General features: G+C 40.5%; 2 long non-coding RNA genes across 4 annotated transcripts in view; one reads left to right on the forward strand and one right to left on the reverse strand.

Annotated features, from left to right (window-relative positions):
• On the reverse strand, positions 1-10504 carry LOC142360889 (uncharacterized). Of its 3 annotated transcripts, none has more exons than XR_012763522.1 (3): positions 10351-10504; positions 3917-4129; positions 1-3046 (listed from the first exon to the last, which is right to left on the reverse strand). It is a non-coding gene; the product is annotated as an uncharacterized LOC142360889 (long non-coding RNA). The 3 variants fall into 3 exon arrangements; XR_012763520.1 differs by lacking the exon at positions 10351-10504 and adding an exon at positions 10203-10289; XR_012763521.1 differs by lacking the exon at positions 10351-10504 and adding an exon at positions 10091-10164.
• The window catches only part of LOC142360890 (uncharacterized), a 24114-nt gene continuing 18441 nt past the window's right edge, over positions 10464-16136 (forward strand). The window contains exon 1 of the long non-coding RNA XR_012763523.1: positions 10464-10550. This is a non-coding gene — a long non-coding RNA (uncharacterized LOC142360890). The remainder of the gene's footprint in view (positions 10551-16136) is intronic.

Here is a 16136-nt window from a genome sequence, read left to right on the forward strand (position 1 = left end):
TTGTTGTTCAGATTACAGTTTTAATACTAGTTTATTTATATGTTATGTATGCCAATTCAAGTGACATTACACTAAAAAGCAGATCAATTACTACTTGCCCCCTTTTTGTTTAGCAAGTATGAAAAAGGTGGAGTGTAGTTTCTTATGTTTTCAAACAAGGACGAAAATTAGCACATTCTTTCACAAGTAATCATTTTAGGGCAGAACTATTATATGATAAGTATTAACAGGTAACTTCAAGGAAAAGTTAATTGCTATACAAAAGTTAATAATTTAATAGCTCAGAGTTGAGTTATGCAATATTATATGAAAAAGTTTTACAACATATTCTTTCTTGTATATCCATACATACACAGCAGTATACCCCACCTATGCTTAACTATTTTGCTTATCAGCACTTTCTATAAAGAATAAATAGTACACACAAAAAATCAAACTGAGGTCTTTCAAAGTCAGTTTCTATACTGATTTTCCCAGACTGTATCAAAATATCCAAATACTACAACTCAACTGTGATTTTGAAAGCATACTAAGAAGATGCTTTAAAAAATAAGTTGATTTTTTTATTATTATTTAATAACTAATTCAGTGAACATTATCTTCAATTCCCTCAGCAAAAAGATCAGAGTAAAGGCTTCTTTCTTTACATGTGACATGAAGGACTGGCATTTCTAAATTTCTCTCTCCAGTGACCTCTTCTATGCATTTGGTGAAAATAATCATACACTGTAACTTAGTATGTATTTTACCCACATGCTTCAATGAAAACATATTAATAGATACGGAAGACCTTGTCTCCATACACAGCAATCTGACATGCATTAAAATCATTCTATACATCTGGTTGTAAGCTGAGCACTGAAGAGCGCGCTATTTTTTCTACTAAGTATTTCACATAATAGGGGGGATATAGAATGCTGCCTGTTCCTTGCAGAAGTCGCATAAGAACACTTGCAGCAAAATTTTAGCATGCACAAGGAATCTATTACAAGAGAAAAGCAACAACAGTCAGGCCACAATCTCCCTTGACAAGATTCATAGCTGTCAGTATTCAGAGTTCCTTACCAGTATTTCACAGCTTCACCTTCACAGAATATCTTCCAGCCACCCACTATTTCAGAGACTTCCTTTCAGAGAAAACTGAAGATTCTGGAGAAGGAAACACCAATGGAGGTGCTTCAGTGGACTAAACAATGAGGTTTGAAATTCTAAATTCTTTGTCATACTGACAGACAGCTAAAGACAGGCATTACGCAGCTTCCTCCTTTCTGTAGTGTTTTGAATATGAAAGAAAAAGTAGTCATGTTTTTTTTGGGGGTCCCAAACTCTCACCTACATTATAGCCACTTTGTTCTGTTATATAAAAGCAGCCTTAGAAGTTGAAACTACCACGATATGATCACTGCTCATTGTCCAGTGGTGTACAAGTTCATGACAGAACAGGATTTGTGGGTGCAGCATCAGGTATGGTTTGGGAATCTCTTGTTCTAGGAATGACTGTAGTAATTAATATAACAATTTGGACCACAATGAATACATGTTGCCTAAATATCTATCAAGGGCCATATCACCCAGGCTTAAATACAACACTCTCCTCAGTCTTGGACAGCTGTCACGCTCTTTCTCAGCCTAGCCTTAACAGTGAAGTCTAGAGCACTCTGTCTCATGGTAAAGCAGCAGGCATAAACTACCTTCTTTTCCCGCAGCACTGGGCTAAAACGCATTAATAGACATGAATTACAGATTACCGCACTGTACCTCCTCCGAATGCAGACTCTGTTATCATGGGGGCAACTGCTCCCATCGTATCTAAATGATTCTAAAACCTGAAGATTATCTTTTCTCCAGGCTGGGAAATGTATGATGTGCCTTATGGAAATAGTTCCTAATCGCAGTTTCACCTAAAAGATTCTCATAATATCATTGAACTAGAGACTAAAAACGTATTGCAGACAAAAGCAACAGTATTACACTTGATTCGCATGTGCTATATTAGTTTCAAAAGAAGCTTAAATAAAATACTTATTTCTTTCAGTGCACATACATTTTAGACTCACAGGACTTCAGTGTTCTTAGATTTCATAACAACATACACGTAAAGAAGCATATCAGAGTCAATTAAAACAGCCTTTTACAAAACATGCTTTTAATTACTAATTGAAAAAGAAACATACTCAAATCACAAAAAAATTAATTATGTCCTACCCTGCTGTCTACTGAGGATGCATTCCTGAAAAGTACACTGGTTAGGAGTTTGTAATTTTTCCCACTAGAATGAATGTAAGGGAGATGTATTTCTTAATTTTCTATACAATGTAAATACACAGGGACAGTACACATGACATGGAGGATGGACCACCATGAGTATCAACTGGAGAACATGTTGAACTGGAGAACATGTTGAACTGCAGCTTTGGAACAGGTTGGTATTCCAAAAGAACTCATCTGCTTCATCTACAAAACTGAACACTTGTAGAACATTTAGTTCTTGCTGATGAATTGAAGTCAATCAAATCAATAAAAGGTTGTTGGCGTGGGTTACAGATCCATTGTAACGATGTCACCCCAATATGAGTATAGATTGTTCACCTTTATTAGTCAGCAAAACAAGGTTTATATAGCAAAGCAATTACAGCATCTGATTGGTTAGACCCCTAACCATATACAGGCAAAACTACTGCAACTCGTTGTGATTGGTGCAGAGCTGCATCTCGATGTGGAAGCAGTGCTGTGGCAGGAAACGACAGCGTGGCAGGAAGTCACAGTATGGGAAGTGACAGTGCGGCAGGAAACAGCGACGTGACGGTCCCCCTGCTCCAGTGTCCCAAGCTCGTCACTCTACCTTCCCAACAGGGTTCCGTGTACGCCGCTCCCAAGGCTCACCTCCGGATCGGAACCTGGGTTGCTCAACGGCACCAAGCTACGTCCCCTCTCGTCCAGCCAGGACTCCACAAAAGGTCAAGGACAGAACAAACATGATAATAATGTCACTGAAGCATGGTATTAAATGATTGACGATGGAAATCCAGAAAGGTAACTAGAAAAACTATAGACAGAAAAGTGATACATTTGTATTATACTGTGTCAATAATTTAAATAATTTTTATCTAGATAGCTGTTAAACACAAGAAAAGTTCTAGCAGCTTATCTTTGTGTGAAATTTTAATAAAAAATAATGCATTTTTGTTTTCTTAGAGAAAAACGCTGATATTAATGAGAAATCTGTTTCCTGCAGAAAAAAAATGGATAATTCAAATAAGATACAGTAAACTTCACCTAGTAATTCTAACTCTTAGGAAACTGAGTTTTAACAGTGATCAGAACAAATTCCTCAGTATCTTGGAGAGTCACACACTGAATTTTGAAAAATAAAATAAAACAAAAAAATGAAAAAATATTTTATTTCAACAGCAAGTTTAGGATCAATTTTCAATTCCCTTTCAAAGACATTTTCTGACGCTGTAACAACAATAATTTCATTTTCTTATTACTCTGTAATGAAGTGCAACATCCTTAACATTAAAATTAGATGTCAGGCAAGTGCACGGCAGAAACCTCTGACAGATACTGGATGAAACAGAAAGAAAGAGACCCCTTCCATTTTAATCTTAGGCTTTCTTTATCTGGATGAAATATATAGGTATAATTCCTCATTCTCCTCCCACACAGTCACACACACTCTTACCTGTTGTCAGCACTGGGGCTCATCCAACTCCTTGGAGACCCATTCAGTCTAATTACACTTGCAGAAACACGACACATTTTTGAGAAGATAGTTTATTCTAAAACTTGTAAATTGATATCATGCTAAATATGGAACAACTGACGCAAATGATGTTTCACATATGCTACAATTAATCTTTCAAATGTCGTAAGAATGTGTATTCAAAATAACAAAGTAAGCACCTTCACTTACCTAGATGAGATCCCAGAGCCACTAGGATCCAGAAAGGTATGAGATAGGGTACATGATCATCATACCAGCTGAGAGCAAGTATGTTTAATCTGTGTTTCATATCACTTCTATTACTTGTGCTTCATCTGTCTGGAAACTTCACCTTGTCTTGGAATGCTTTAAACACCGTAACTGAAGAGCTGAAGGGAAGACGTTTCCAGCTAGTTCCCCACACTGCACAAAAGTAAGACGAACAGCACAGATGACAGAGCTTAAACTTCTTTGCCTTTGCTGTCAACAATTCTGCTATAGATGTCTTTGTCTTGATTTTGGACTTTATTTCCCAGTTACCCCTGTTCTGCCCAGCAATAAGCCCTTGCTCAGTATGACTAAACATTACTTTACAGTTAACTCAATCCCCCTTTTCAAAAAATCCCCAAACAATCTGCTTTTAAAAATTAGTTTTGACAACATTTAGAGCTATGAACTGTTTCTTTGGCTGAACTCTACTCATTCTTTTTCTCTAAATTCCTTAACACTGAAGCCCCAAGCTTTTGTTTCTTGATGCAGTGCTGGAAGTAAGAATTCTAACCCAAACTTATCCTACTCTTTTTCTTATCACTGGGTTTTTACCTCCTTTGAGGAAAGAGAGATGTCTTTTTTTATATGTTAGTGTATCAGAATGGGAGGGGTTTACTTACACCTGTCAGTATATCTCATTACTGTATCTTATCTGCAAGTAGTTATGATTTCCTCTTATGCATAAAGCTTTTGATGTAAATTAAGTGGGAAAGATAAATTGTAATAACCTACTATTGTTCATAACAATTTCAATGCCATAACATTTCAGACACTGATAAAATTAGAAACATGTTACAGAATTTGTCCATATTAAAATTATACAATATTAAATTCTGCATTCTATTAAAAATATAAAAGTAAGTAAGAATTATCCAATATACCCTATTTCCAGATCTAGCCAAACCACATTATGGGTTCTCCTTACTTACTTTTAACATTAATAATTATTTACTATGATGGTAAAGCCAGGAGTCCCCCATGGAAGTATAACATTAAGGTTGTGTTTTGTCCCAGAACATCACTCAGCAGGGATCCTAGTGAGGAACTGAGTCAAAAAGAGACTGCTTGCATCATGACATGGGAAGTGTGACAGAACCACACCTATCCACACACTACATTTGTTTGCAAAATAGTCTACTGACAATGCAGTCTTTATCCCAGGCAACTAAATCCAGAACAAAGATTTATGTGGATACAGTGTTAAAATGATCTTGTCATGTGCCTTTGCACAGCCACAGGAGTCTAGAGAGAAAAAAAAAAAAAGTCTTCACACTGAACTCACATAACACAAACTCAGGAGATCTAAAGGCTTACCACTGGTGAATAGCTGTCTTGCTCCTGCTGTATACTCAATGGTACTTAGGTTACCCTGGCTCTAGCTGGGTAGACAGCCTGCTGCTACATTATGAAGTTGAGCCAATCATAGAAAGGCTCAGCAAACAATACAGGTGTTACAAAGGAGTGGGTAGAACTGTGTGGCTAGAAGCAGAGCAACAACACCCCTTTCCAGAAGTTGCAGATACTAATTGGCTCAGCTGTTTCTTTTACTTCACCATAACATATTTTTTTTTCTGCATACTTATTCTGAAAATACATTAACGAAGCAGTCACTGACATTTATAGAAACAAGTAAACAATAAATGCAATTCCTTCCCCTCTAGTATCTTCAGTTCTATGCCTATCAAGAAGACTGTTATCAATTTGATATTTTTTTCTGTCCTTTGGAAGATTTGTTAGGAGCTCATTTTACACGGGCAAATCAGTGAGTCACCAGCTGGAAAGCAGTACTGGTCTCCCATTAACTTTAATGGATCATTCACCAAAGCAGAGGTTGTTGGAATATGTAACAAGAAAAAAACATCCATAAGTGCATGAGGTGCAGAACTACTCTGAGAATGACAAACGTGAGAACAAGTAACTCTCCACTCTTTGCACCAGTCTTCCAAATCTCAGAAATTCTTTCTAAAATTTGTCAGAATGGACCAGACATATGCTTAAAGTCCTCTCAGACTATTTCCACATAGTGAAAAGCAGAAGACAGTCATAAGGAGCAGAATTGGCTCAGAAAAACATTTAGCTAGTGCCACAGCTTGTGCAAATGAGAAGGAAGAATCATATGATCAGGAATGGGGAGATCAGGAGAGGTTCAGTGGTGGTGAGCTATTGGATGAACTCATCATTACTCTTGGAAGCATACAAATTTCAATGCCAAGCTTTACATCAGCTCATGGACTTACTTGACCCAGAACTAAAAACCTACTAGCTGCTAGACTTAAGAACAAAGTCTATCCAGATTGTTGCAAAACTTTTAAACTTCTTGCTGTCTTGAAGTTGGAGATGAAAGTTCAAAACAGCTCAGTTAATTTCCTTAAAGAAATTTACACACTGTGAACTGAATCTATCATGAAAGAAACTGCTATGTGTCTTACAATATAATCTGCACCCTTCTTAGAAGAACTGCGTATGTTAGTGAACATGAACATATTACATTGCTTAAAAATCAGGTTGAAGATGACATATTTTGACTCTAGAATTAATGGGAGCATTACTCTGAAAGCACATAGCATTTTGGCTTCTCTGAAATTATAAGGACCAAACCTGTTGTCATGGTTTGCAGTGAAACAACTTTGATTAAATGAATGATGCTAACCCATGATCAAATATTGATTTAAGAATAATTCTCAAACTCCTTACAGGTATTACATTAGCAAAAAAGCTACACAACCCAGACTGCCAATCTAAGACACACATGGCAAACAAGCATTTCAAAGCAGCTCCTTTACTGGAGGCACTTCAACTAACCAGTTATGACAGAGAATGCTAAGTAGGGATAGGGAATGCTAAGGAACAGAGAATGCCAAGTAGTCCAAATCCTTGGCTACAGGAGAAGTCAAATCAGCCAAACTTCATGAAACTGGTGTCAGGGATTCCCCTGGGAGTCAGCTGCATGCCCAGCTGAACTCCATTCTGCAGTGAAGCAGTGGGATCTCTTTTTCACCTTTATTTCTTTAAAGTAGATAATATGTTGCCTGCAATGAATATTTCTGAGACAAACAGTCTATATTGGTCTGAAAATCTAGCATTCAGCACACTGGTCAGAACAGTGTATGGCTGCAAAATCACATTTCTATTATGAAAAAAAAAACAACAATGCACTGAAAAGCACTACAGTGTCTGTTCTAACTTAATGACTTCTCCTTGGCTTGTATGCATTTGGTGGAAAAATCCTACTAAAGGTAATATAAACAGTTCCTCACATCATTATCTTAGAACCATATTTAAAGAGAAACTTTTGAAAAATGGCAGAACATCAAAATATTTTTTCCTGTGCTTCCTTCACGTAATAACAAAGCATTAAATTACTCCTTTTCTAAAAAATTGGAGTTATTTGTACAAGTAGGGTTACTGAAATAAAAAAAAACAACAACCCTGAACCGAACATGGATGAAACACATATTAACCCTTCAGTATATGAGCAGAACGCAATTTGCACACAAATGTGGGAGATTTATTTTTCTGAGTCACACTAGCCAGGAAAAAAAGAACTCTGCATAAACCTACCTTCTCTTCTTGTAAATCTTGGGTATTGTATGAGAAACTTATAACATCCACTTAAAATCCTCTTTTGACCATGTTTTGTTGCAGGGACTTGTTAGCAGTTTTATATGGAGTGGGGTTTTGTTTGTTTTTAATAGGAATGTAAAGGATTCGGATGTCAAAAAGATTTGGAGAAAGTAACATTTTATTTTCCCCTGGTTAATGTTCAATCGAATGCAACCTGGGAACTAATTACATTATTTTAATCTTGTGCGAAAAACTTTTATCAAACTTGTATTTCAAATTCCTGTAATGGCACACATAGTTTACCTTTCTAGCTATGTCTAAACAATATTAGTTTAAAAAAAAAAAAATGATCTGAAGATTTCTTAGTCTTCATATCCATTACTATGATGAACCATGAAACTACTAAACATGAAAAAGAACTATCTGATTAACCTTTCCACTCCTTAAAAATAGTTCAGATGGGCTAAATTACATTATCAAGTATTGCTAACAATCAGGAGATCTGCAGAAGAAAATCTTTGGTCCTGACTCTAACACCCAGTATGCTTGGCATATTCATTTACTGCCATTACTTTATAGAACCTTTTCCTCCCATTCCTGACAAAACTCATAGGGTTAGAACAAAATAGGAACAAAATACACCTGCATTTAAGGTGAACGGACAACATACAGAGCAAATACACTCTCTCCATTCCACCCCCTCTAAATTAATACTTAACAGAATTTGATTTGAGATTAGCATTGCATCAAAAGCTGCAAAAAACTTTGACAAACCTGTACCAAAAGCCCCTAACCTGGCTTATTTAGGACAAATAGTGGCCTAAAACTGTCGCCCAAACACTGAAAGCTTTCCTTGGCCAACTAGAGATCACTTCACTAGTCGTTATTTGTAAGTTTGTAGTAAATGAATGATGGACTTGTTAGAATGTCTTTCTTCGTAAACTCCTTGCTGCAAGGAGTTTATGCTGTATGCTGACTTATACATCATAACTTCCTGCAGCCATTTGAACCCCAAAACACGTCACTTAACTATCACTGGTAACAACTAAGAGTTTTATATAGCGTTGAATCATAGAATCACAGATTCACAGAATCATTAATGTTTTGCATTGAACTGAACCTTCAGTCAAACACCCCCTGCCATGGGCAGGGACATCTTTCACTAGATCTGATGGCTCAAAATCCCATGCAGCCTGACCTTGAACACTTCCAGTGATGGGACATCCACAACTTCTCTGGGCAACCTGTTCCAGCATCTCACTGCCCTCATTGTAAAAAATGTCTTCCTTATATCCATTCTAAATCTATCTTCTTTCAGTTTAAAACCATTGTCCCTCATCCTGTCACTACAAGCCTTGGTAAAAAGTCTCTCTGTCTTTCTTATTAGCCCTGTTTACATAATGAAAGGCTGCAATAAGGTGTCCCCGGAGCCTTCTCTTCTTCAGGCTGAACAGCCCCAACTCTCTCAGCCTTTCCTCATACGAGAGGTGCTCCAGCCCTCTGATCATTTTTGTGGCCTCCTCTGGACCCGCTCCAACAGGTCCCTGTCTCTCCTGTGCTGAGGGTTCCAGAGCTGGACGCAGGACTCACGGTGGGGTCTCACCAGAGTGGAGTAGAGGGGCAGAAACCCCTCCCTGGACCTGCTGGCCACACTGCTTTTGATGCAGCCCAGGATATAGACAGCTATGGTGCTTGTGCAAAATTTATGAAATTAACTACAACATTAAAAACCAAAGGATGACAGTTAATCACATTAGTGGCCTGTTCTAAACTGCTAAATAAAGCAGGGCCAAGTAGAGAGCTAGTCTACCACACTCCCTGGCACAGTTTTTAACTGTACCAACTTGCACTCTCCCACGTAAGGCCAGAACACAGTTCTAGGTACAGCATACACCAGGGACCACTCCCAGCAGGCACTTGAGTGAAAACTCCGTTAGGTTTCACTCCCTTCCCCACTACACAGCCATCAACAGGCCTTCATGACACAACCTAATCACAAGACCACTGTCTTTGTTACAATTTGTGAAAACACCACTCTGAAATAATACAAAGACTGTGCTGCAGCCAACTGCATACTGTGAAATAAAAAACAGACAACAAAAATACGATTTTTGCCTTAGAGCTACCAGGACATCACACGCGACCACAGGTACCACGAGTATGAACACTTTTGGCCCCTAATAGTTGTAGTTGGATGTCCCCTGCAGCGAGCAGGGACATTCAGTGCAGATCGTGACCATTCGTATTTCATGCACAGAAATACAAAAACGCGGCCACTTTCTCCTTTTCTGTCTTTCCCCTTTCGCTGCCGCTCCCGCAGCGGCCCGGCCTCACACCGACCCGCACCCCCCAGGTGCCCGGCCCGCGCGGGGCCGGCAGCACCGCGCCTGCGCACGTCTCCTCCGCTCTGCGCCACCCTGGGCGCGCCGCCCAGGTCCGCCCAGGGCGTGCTCAGTCCCCCGGCTCCACACGCCGCCGCCGCCGCACACAGCCGTGCGCGCCCGGTACTTGCGGTAGCGCACGAGGGCTCCCGCCGACCCACGGCGTCACCTCCGCCTGACTTCCGTCAGTGGCGCCTGCAGAAGCCGGGCCGCAGCTCCAGGCCTGACTACGCCGCCTCCGCCCGCACACCCTCGGCGCAGGAAACAAGGAGCTCCCCCACCTTAAGTCCGGGGTGGAGAGGAAGCAGCGGCGGCGAGGAATGCCCCAGCCCTAGCGCCAGCCCTGCGGCGGCGACGCGCAACCGCGCCGAGCCCATGCTGGCTCCTCCTCCGCCTGCCACCAGGGCAGCGGCTCCTCACGTCACGCACCCGGCGCTGAGGCGGCGGTGAGCCCCGCCCGCTACCCAGCTCCGTCGCCCCCTTCGCCGTGGTCCCGCCTCCGGCAGGTTGCGTATTGGCCGCGGGGAAGTGGGTGCGCGGAGGGCTGGGCTGTGTCCCGGCGGTTGTCTGGTGTGCCAGGCGGGAGGCGAAGGAGAAGCAGTGGGAGGAAGAAGCAGCAGCGGGAAAGGGTGAGGGTCCGCTCGCCGTGCCGGCTCTTTGGTAACTGCCTCGCTGTCCCACAGGAGGGGGCGGAGGAGAGGGAGCGGCCGTGCGAGGCGGCGGCGGTTCTCCCTCCCTCCCTCCGTCCCTGACGGCGCCGGGCGGGGGCGGGGTGCCCGCTGCGGCCCCCGCGCCGATGTGAGGCGGCGGTTGGGGTGGGAGCGGCATCGCTGCCGCTTGCCTGTGAGTCGGTGGGTACAGTCTGTTAGGCTGTCGCTGCCTTTGATCCCTGACTCGGCATCTTCTGAAGCTCGTTTGCGCTTTTTGTGTCCTCATTCACAGAGCAGAACGTTAAAGATAACTCTGTATTGTCTTAGTACTTGATTCTTGCTGCAAAGTTGAGGGACAAGCATTCCTGTAATACAGTAAAAGTTTAACTGATGTCACTTCTCCCCTGATCAACAATTCATACGTTAATAAAATGTCTTCACAGTGGTTTATGTCACAAGAGCGTTTAAGTTAGGTTTGGGTTTTTTGCACCATAGGCAACGCTGTTCCCGTCAAATACATAGTCACAAGCAGTGTTCTGTGTTTTTCTGATAAACACAAATAGTAAATGCTACTCTCAAGCAGAAGAAAATGCAGATACTGTTCTGTTAGTCCATAGTCACCAGGAAAAAAACCCCACCACACCACAAGAATGCGTGGTGTGAAGTTTTTAGCTGCTGTGTAGCTGCACACAAGAACAGCTATAGTTCACTGCTCAGTTGAGTCTCTTGTCGTCTTGCACTTTAGGTAGTAGTTAATTTTTGTGCTCAGGGGATGTAAATCTGCAAAATCAGAAAGTGTATTTCATTGTAAAGATATATGTATATTATGCAGAGGTACTGCAAGAGAGAGACAGCCTCTTAAATATGTGATTTTTTAATATACTTAAGATCAGTTAATAGATAGTTGATGTATGGGGGTTTCTTGTCTTCATTTTTGTCTTTCCTCGCTGTTATTCTTTTTTCCTCACTTCCACTGCTGTATATTCCTACTTTGCACCATCTCTGGCACTCATCAGCTTATGCAGTATACCAATTCAACTTGCTAACCCAGCAAAAAGCTTTTGCATAATTCTGTTTTTGTTGTCCGTTATTCCATGAAAGTTGATGAAATCACTGCCAGAGTCAGTGCAGAATAAAGCAACAGGAGGACATAGCTGGAAGGAGGGTGGATGTGGGAGGAGCAGGACTTAATGTTTCTTAACCTTAAGCTGCAGAAAAAACCCTTGAAGTTGTCTTATCTTTCTCACTTAAGTAAACCAGAAGGCCTGGAATTCTGGCATAGGAATTTACATTGTTTCCCATCTCTTTTTCATCTGTTCCCAGGTAATAATGCAGTGCCAGCACCTGTTATCCTTTCTGTTTTGGCTGAGCTGATATTCGTAACCCTTTTCCTCTAGGATGCTGGTGGATGCTGAGAGGTTAAAAGAAAAGAAGACAAAGGACTGTCTGTTCCTCTTGCCTTATGCTTTTAGACGAAGAAGTTGTTAACCAATACTGTGTTAGCCTAACTATTGCATAACTATGTAATGGTAAACTCAAGCTAAAATGCAGTTTATTAGCTTTTGGACATCTAATGCAATGACCAAAACAGGAATCATCTAGACAGGTCCAGAAGAATTGTTAAGTAGACCTGGACAGGTGTCTGATTTTTTTAAGCTTTTCATTCCTATGTGATTGAGAGGGGAGGGTTTTCCCCATTTTTGGACAAAAAATCTGTGGCTGATATTTGACAGTGTATTGTCTGACAAATGTAATTTTCTCATTCATGGCAATTTGTTTTTCCTGAAGCTGTTTGAAATTTCTAACATTCTTAATTTGGATCTGAAGGGAAACAGAAATTTGGCTTCCGTTTGGTACTAGTCCCGATGAAAGCTAATTTAATTAATATGTGCCATTGACATAGTTCAGTGTTTAAATATGTTCTATTTAATTGTTTCTTGAACTGAGTAGCATGAAATGCAAAGTGTTTTTTATAATTCAGTGCCTGAAAACCTAAAGTTTTTAAAAAGGATGTACTACTCGGACATTCCAAGGTACTTGGGAATACCATTTCTAGATATGGAAACTAAGTCCATTAAGGCTTATAAATGTTCACAAAAGAAGATGGTACGTGTTGAGTTAAATCATAGGAGGGGTACAGGGAATGGCAGATACAGAGAGATAGTACAAGCTCTCCATTTAGAACTACATACTTTGTTTCTTGTGTCCTTGATAGATCTTACCGTGGATGCCTCCTGCACTGTTTTAAGTACCTTTTCTTTATGGTTGTTCCTACAGAAATAATGTTATAGACTTCAGCAGAGATAGTCCCAACGCTACCAGAGAACGCACAACCTGTTTTCTCTTTCATACATTACCTTTAAATTAAAAACAAAACAAAAAAAAGAAAAAGTTGTTGATTATTGCAGGCTCATAAGACAAATCTAAAAGGTTGTTTGTGGTCAAAACCTTCATATATTTAGAAACTGAGTTTTTATTGTTCCATAGCTTGTTTCCTAAGGAAGATGATACACAAGTCTGTGTAGTTGAGGTGTGTTCGCCCTGTATGCAAGATGATAGTGATTTAATTTACGTAATATGCTCCTGCTATAAATACTTGTTTGCAAGGAAAAGTTGGAAACATGGAGGTTATTTTGTCCTGGACAGTGAATGTGGAAGGTTTTGAAGAGGTGCTGGCTTGATGGTTGAAAGATGTAATACTTCTTTCTAGCATCCTTTTGCAATGATTACCAAATAGTTACTATTACTAGTTCTACCATAAAGAAAACCAAAAACTTTTTGTTTTGTTGTGTTGAACCCCCTCAAGCAGCAACAAGAAATCCATTTCCTTATTTGTTTAGTACTATAAATTTTGTTCTAGTTCTTGACATACTGCAGAATAGCTTCACCCTGTATTTCATATTAACCATATTAAGTATTAAAATATGTAGAAGATAGTACCTGCCCTTCTTATAAATATGCTGAGGTTATGTGTGTTCCCACCCATGCCACCGCCCTGCCTGCCCTTTCACTCTGTTGTAGGTGATGTTCAACCCTTGTTCTTTTCTAGAAAACATCATGAGAAAATTACTCATTTGTGAAATTACGTGAAAAATTTTAGTCACCTGAAATCCCTAGATCTCTCTCACAGTGCATTGGTTAGTTTGGAGGTAAGGACTTTGTATATTTGTTTGGCTTGATAACAACTAGCTTAAGAAAGGTGTAACCAATACATAATGAGCCTTGACAGGGTATGGAGGACGAGGTTAACAAAGTGTCACCTGTCTGGAGCAACATTGCAATAGTTACATGTATGCTTTGTTTACCTTTTTCTTCTGTGGAAAAACAAAGGGGAAGTATGAGGGACAAGTTTATTTGCCAATAAAATTGAAAATCAGCATTTGTAAATTGAGGGAGACTCAATGCCTAATTCCAGTTTGAACATATCATTGAAGTTGTAACTAAGGTACTGATTCCCGAGACATGTCCTGAGAGATGGCAAGAAATGGTGGGTTTCATGCCGAGGTGGTAAGTTTACTTCTGCGCTTCATCATCAGTGGCTAAAGCTTATTTTCCTGTAAGTATTCAAAGTACGCTTTAGAAAGCATGTGTGGGTTTAGTCTATTTCAAAATGAGCAGCCATAGCAAGCAAACCTTTGGCAGTAGTTTGAAGTAGATGTAGAGCTTGGATAAGTATTTCAAACTTCAAAATTTGTCTTTCACAAAGATTATATTGCAATAGCGGGTGAGTATTCAGACGAACACATTGCCTCTGCATGTTGAATTGACAACGCTTGGATGAACTTCTCTTTCATAGTGACTATGATTTCGCAAAAACTTAAACATAGCAAATCACAGAACTCTCAGCAGCATCATGGGGATTGCAGGTGCTTATCATGGTATTCTTAAGCAGTTGCTTTTGTTTTGGAGTTATCCAAGTTATTTAAGTATTTTTAGTGAAAAATGACAGTATATTCAGCAATTACTACGTTTGAAGTTTTTCTTACTTGGGTGAGATGATAGTTTCATGAAATGAGTGGCTTAGGCTGCTAAAGAATCAACATCAAATGTATTAGGAAAAATGGTTTTAATAGGAATCTGTAAAAGTGTGAAATAACAAAGTTCGATGGCAAAGTTCGCTCTATTACTTATTAAATGAATGGAATACAAAATCGAGGTAGGATTAAGATAAAATTATTTACACAGAGATTGAAGAAAGGTATAAGGGAGACCCTCCTGTTGAGTCACAAGGTTTGGAATGTGTGGAGTCCTGGCTGGATGAGAGGGGACATAGCTTGGTGCCGTTGAGCAACCCAGGTTCCGATCCGGAGATGAGCCTTGGAAGCGGTGGACACGGAACCCTGCTGGGAAGGTAGAGCGATGAGCTCGGGACACTGGAGCAGGGGGACCGTCATGTCGCTGTTTCCTGCCGCACTGTCACTTCCTTCCTGCCACGCTGTTGTTTCCTGCCACAGCACTGCTTCCACATCGAGATGCAGCTCTGCACCAATCACAACAAGTTGCAGTAGCTTTGGCTATATATGGATTAGAGGTCTAACCAATCAGACACTGTAATTGCTTTGCTATATAAACCTTGTTTTGCTGACTAATAAAGGTGAACGATCTATACTCATATTGGGGTGACATCGTTACAACGTTTCCGTAACCCACGCCAACAGGAATGGACCCCCTTGCTTTCTAAACTCCTTCTCAGAGAGGAGCGTAGGTGTGGCTGGACCCAGACTCAGCCTCAGACCACAACAGTTTATGTCTAAAGGATATGTCTAGCAGCAATTTAAGGTTCATCTACAGTTAATGAGAGAGAATCACGGGAATTTAGCGGTAATGAAACATTTGTTAGTAAAGTGAGTAAATAGGATTTACCACAGCCACAATTGTAGAATATTATGATTCAAATCCATTCACACACACACACACACACACACAGAGATAATATGCATATCTAAAAGCACCTGTTAAAAATTCCCATCAAGTTAAGTGAAATATTTCTGATGATTTCTCCATGGGTGAAAGTTGAGCCTTAAGGAGTGAGGGATCCATATAGTTCAGCCCACGTTCTGTCAGCGATGGTAATTAGGAACCTGAGAGTTCGAGGACTCTGAGAGGCGTCCCACTCAGAGGGAGATACTGGGCACATCCTGCTGCAGTCCAGGGAGTCTCACTTGGGACTGCTTTTCATAGGGTAATGAGATGATTTACTTTAGGCATCAGTAAATTTCCATCCTGGCCACAATCCAGGCTGGTAATTACTGGAATTTGCAAAATTCCAATAACACTGGTACTGATCCACCCTAGTTACAATCCAGGTAAGATATGTTCCAGGGCTGTCAGGGCATGACTGATTCTTCCCATTCTCATTCCCCACCTTGGCCAGGCAACTGGAGTTGCTGGTACAGTCAGTGCTATTCCCCACCTAGCCATGCAAGAATTCCTGGTATGGTCAAGGGACACTTAACTGCCAAACTTATTGAACAAAGGCTAAGACTTGATGGGAATTCCTGAGATTGTGAAGCAGTCCGGGAGAGCAGGGGGAAGGATGCACCACCACAGATAGCAATTATGTCC

The sequence above is a fragment of the Opisthocomus hoazin genome, chromosome 3, assembly GCF_030867145.1.
Source record: "Opisthocomus hoazin isolate bOpiHoa1 chromosome 3, bOpiHoa1.hap1, whole genome shotgun sequence".
NCBI classification, from domain to species: domain Eukaryota; kingdom Metazoa; phylum Chordata; class Aves; order Opisthocomiformes; family Opisthocomidae; genus Opisthocomus; species Opisthocomus hoazin.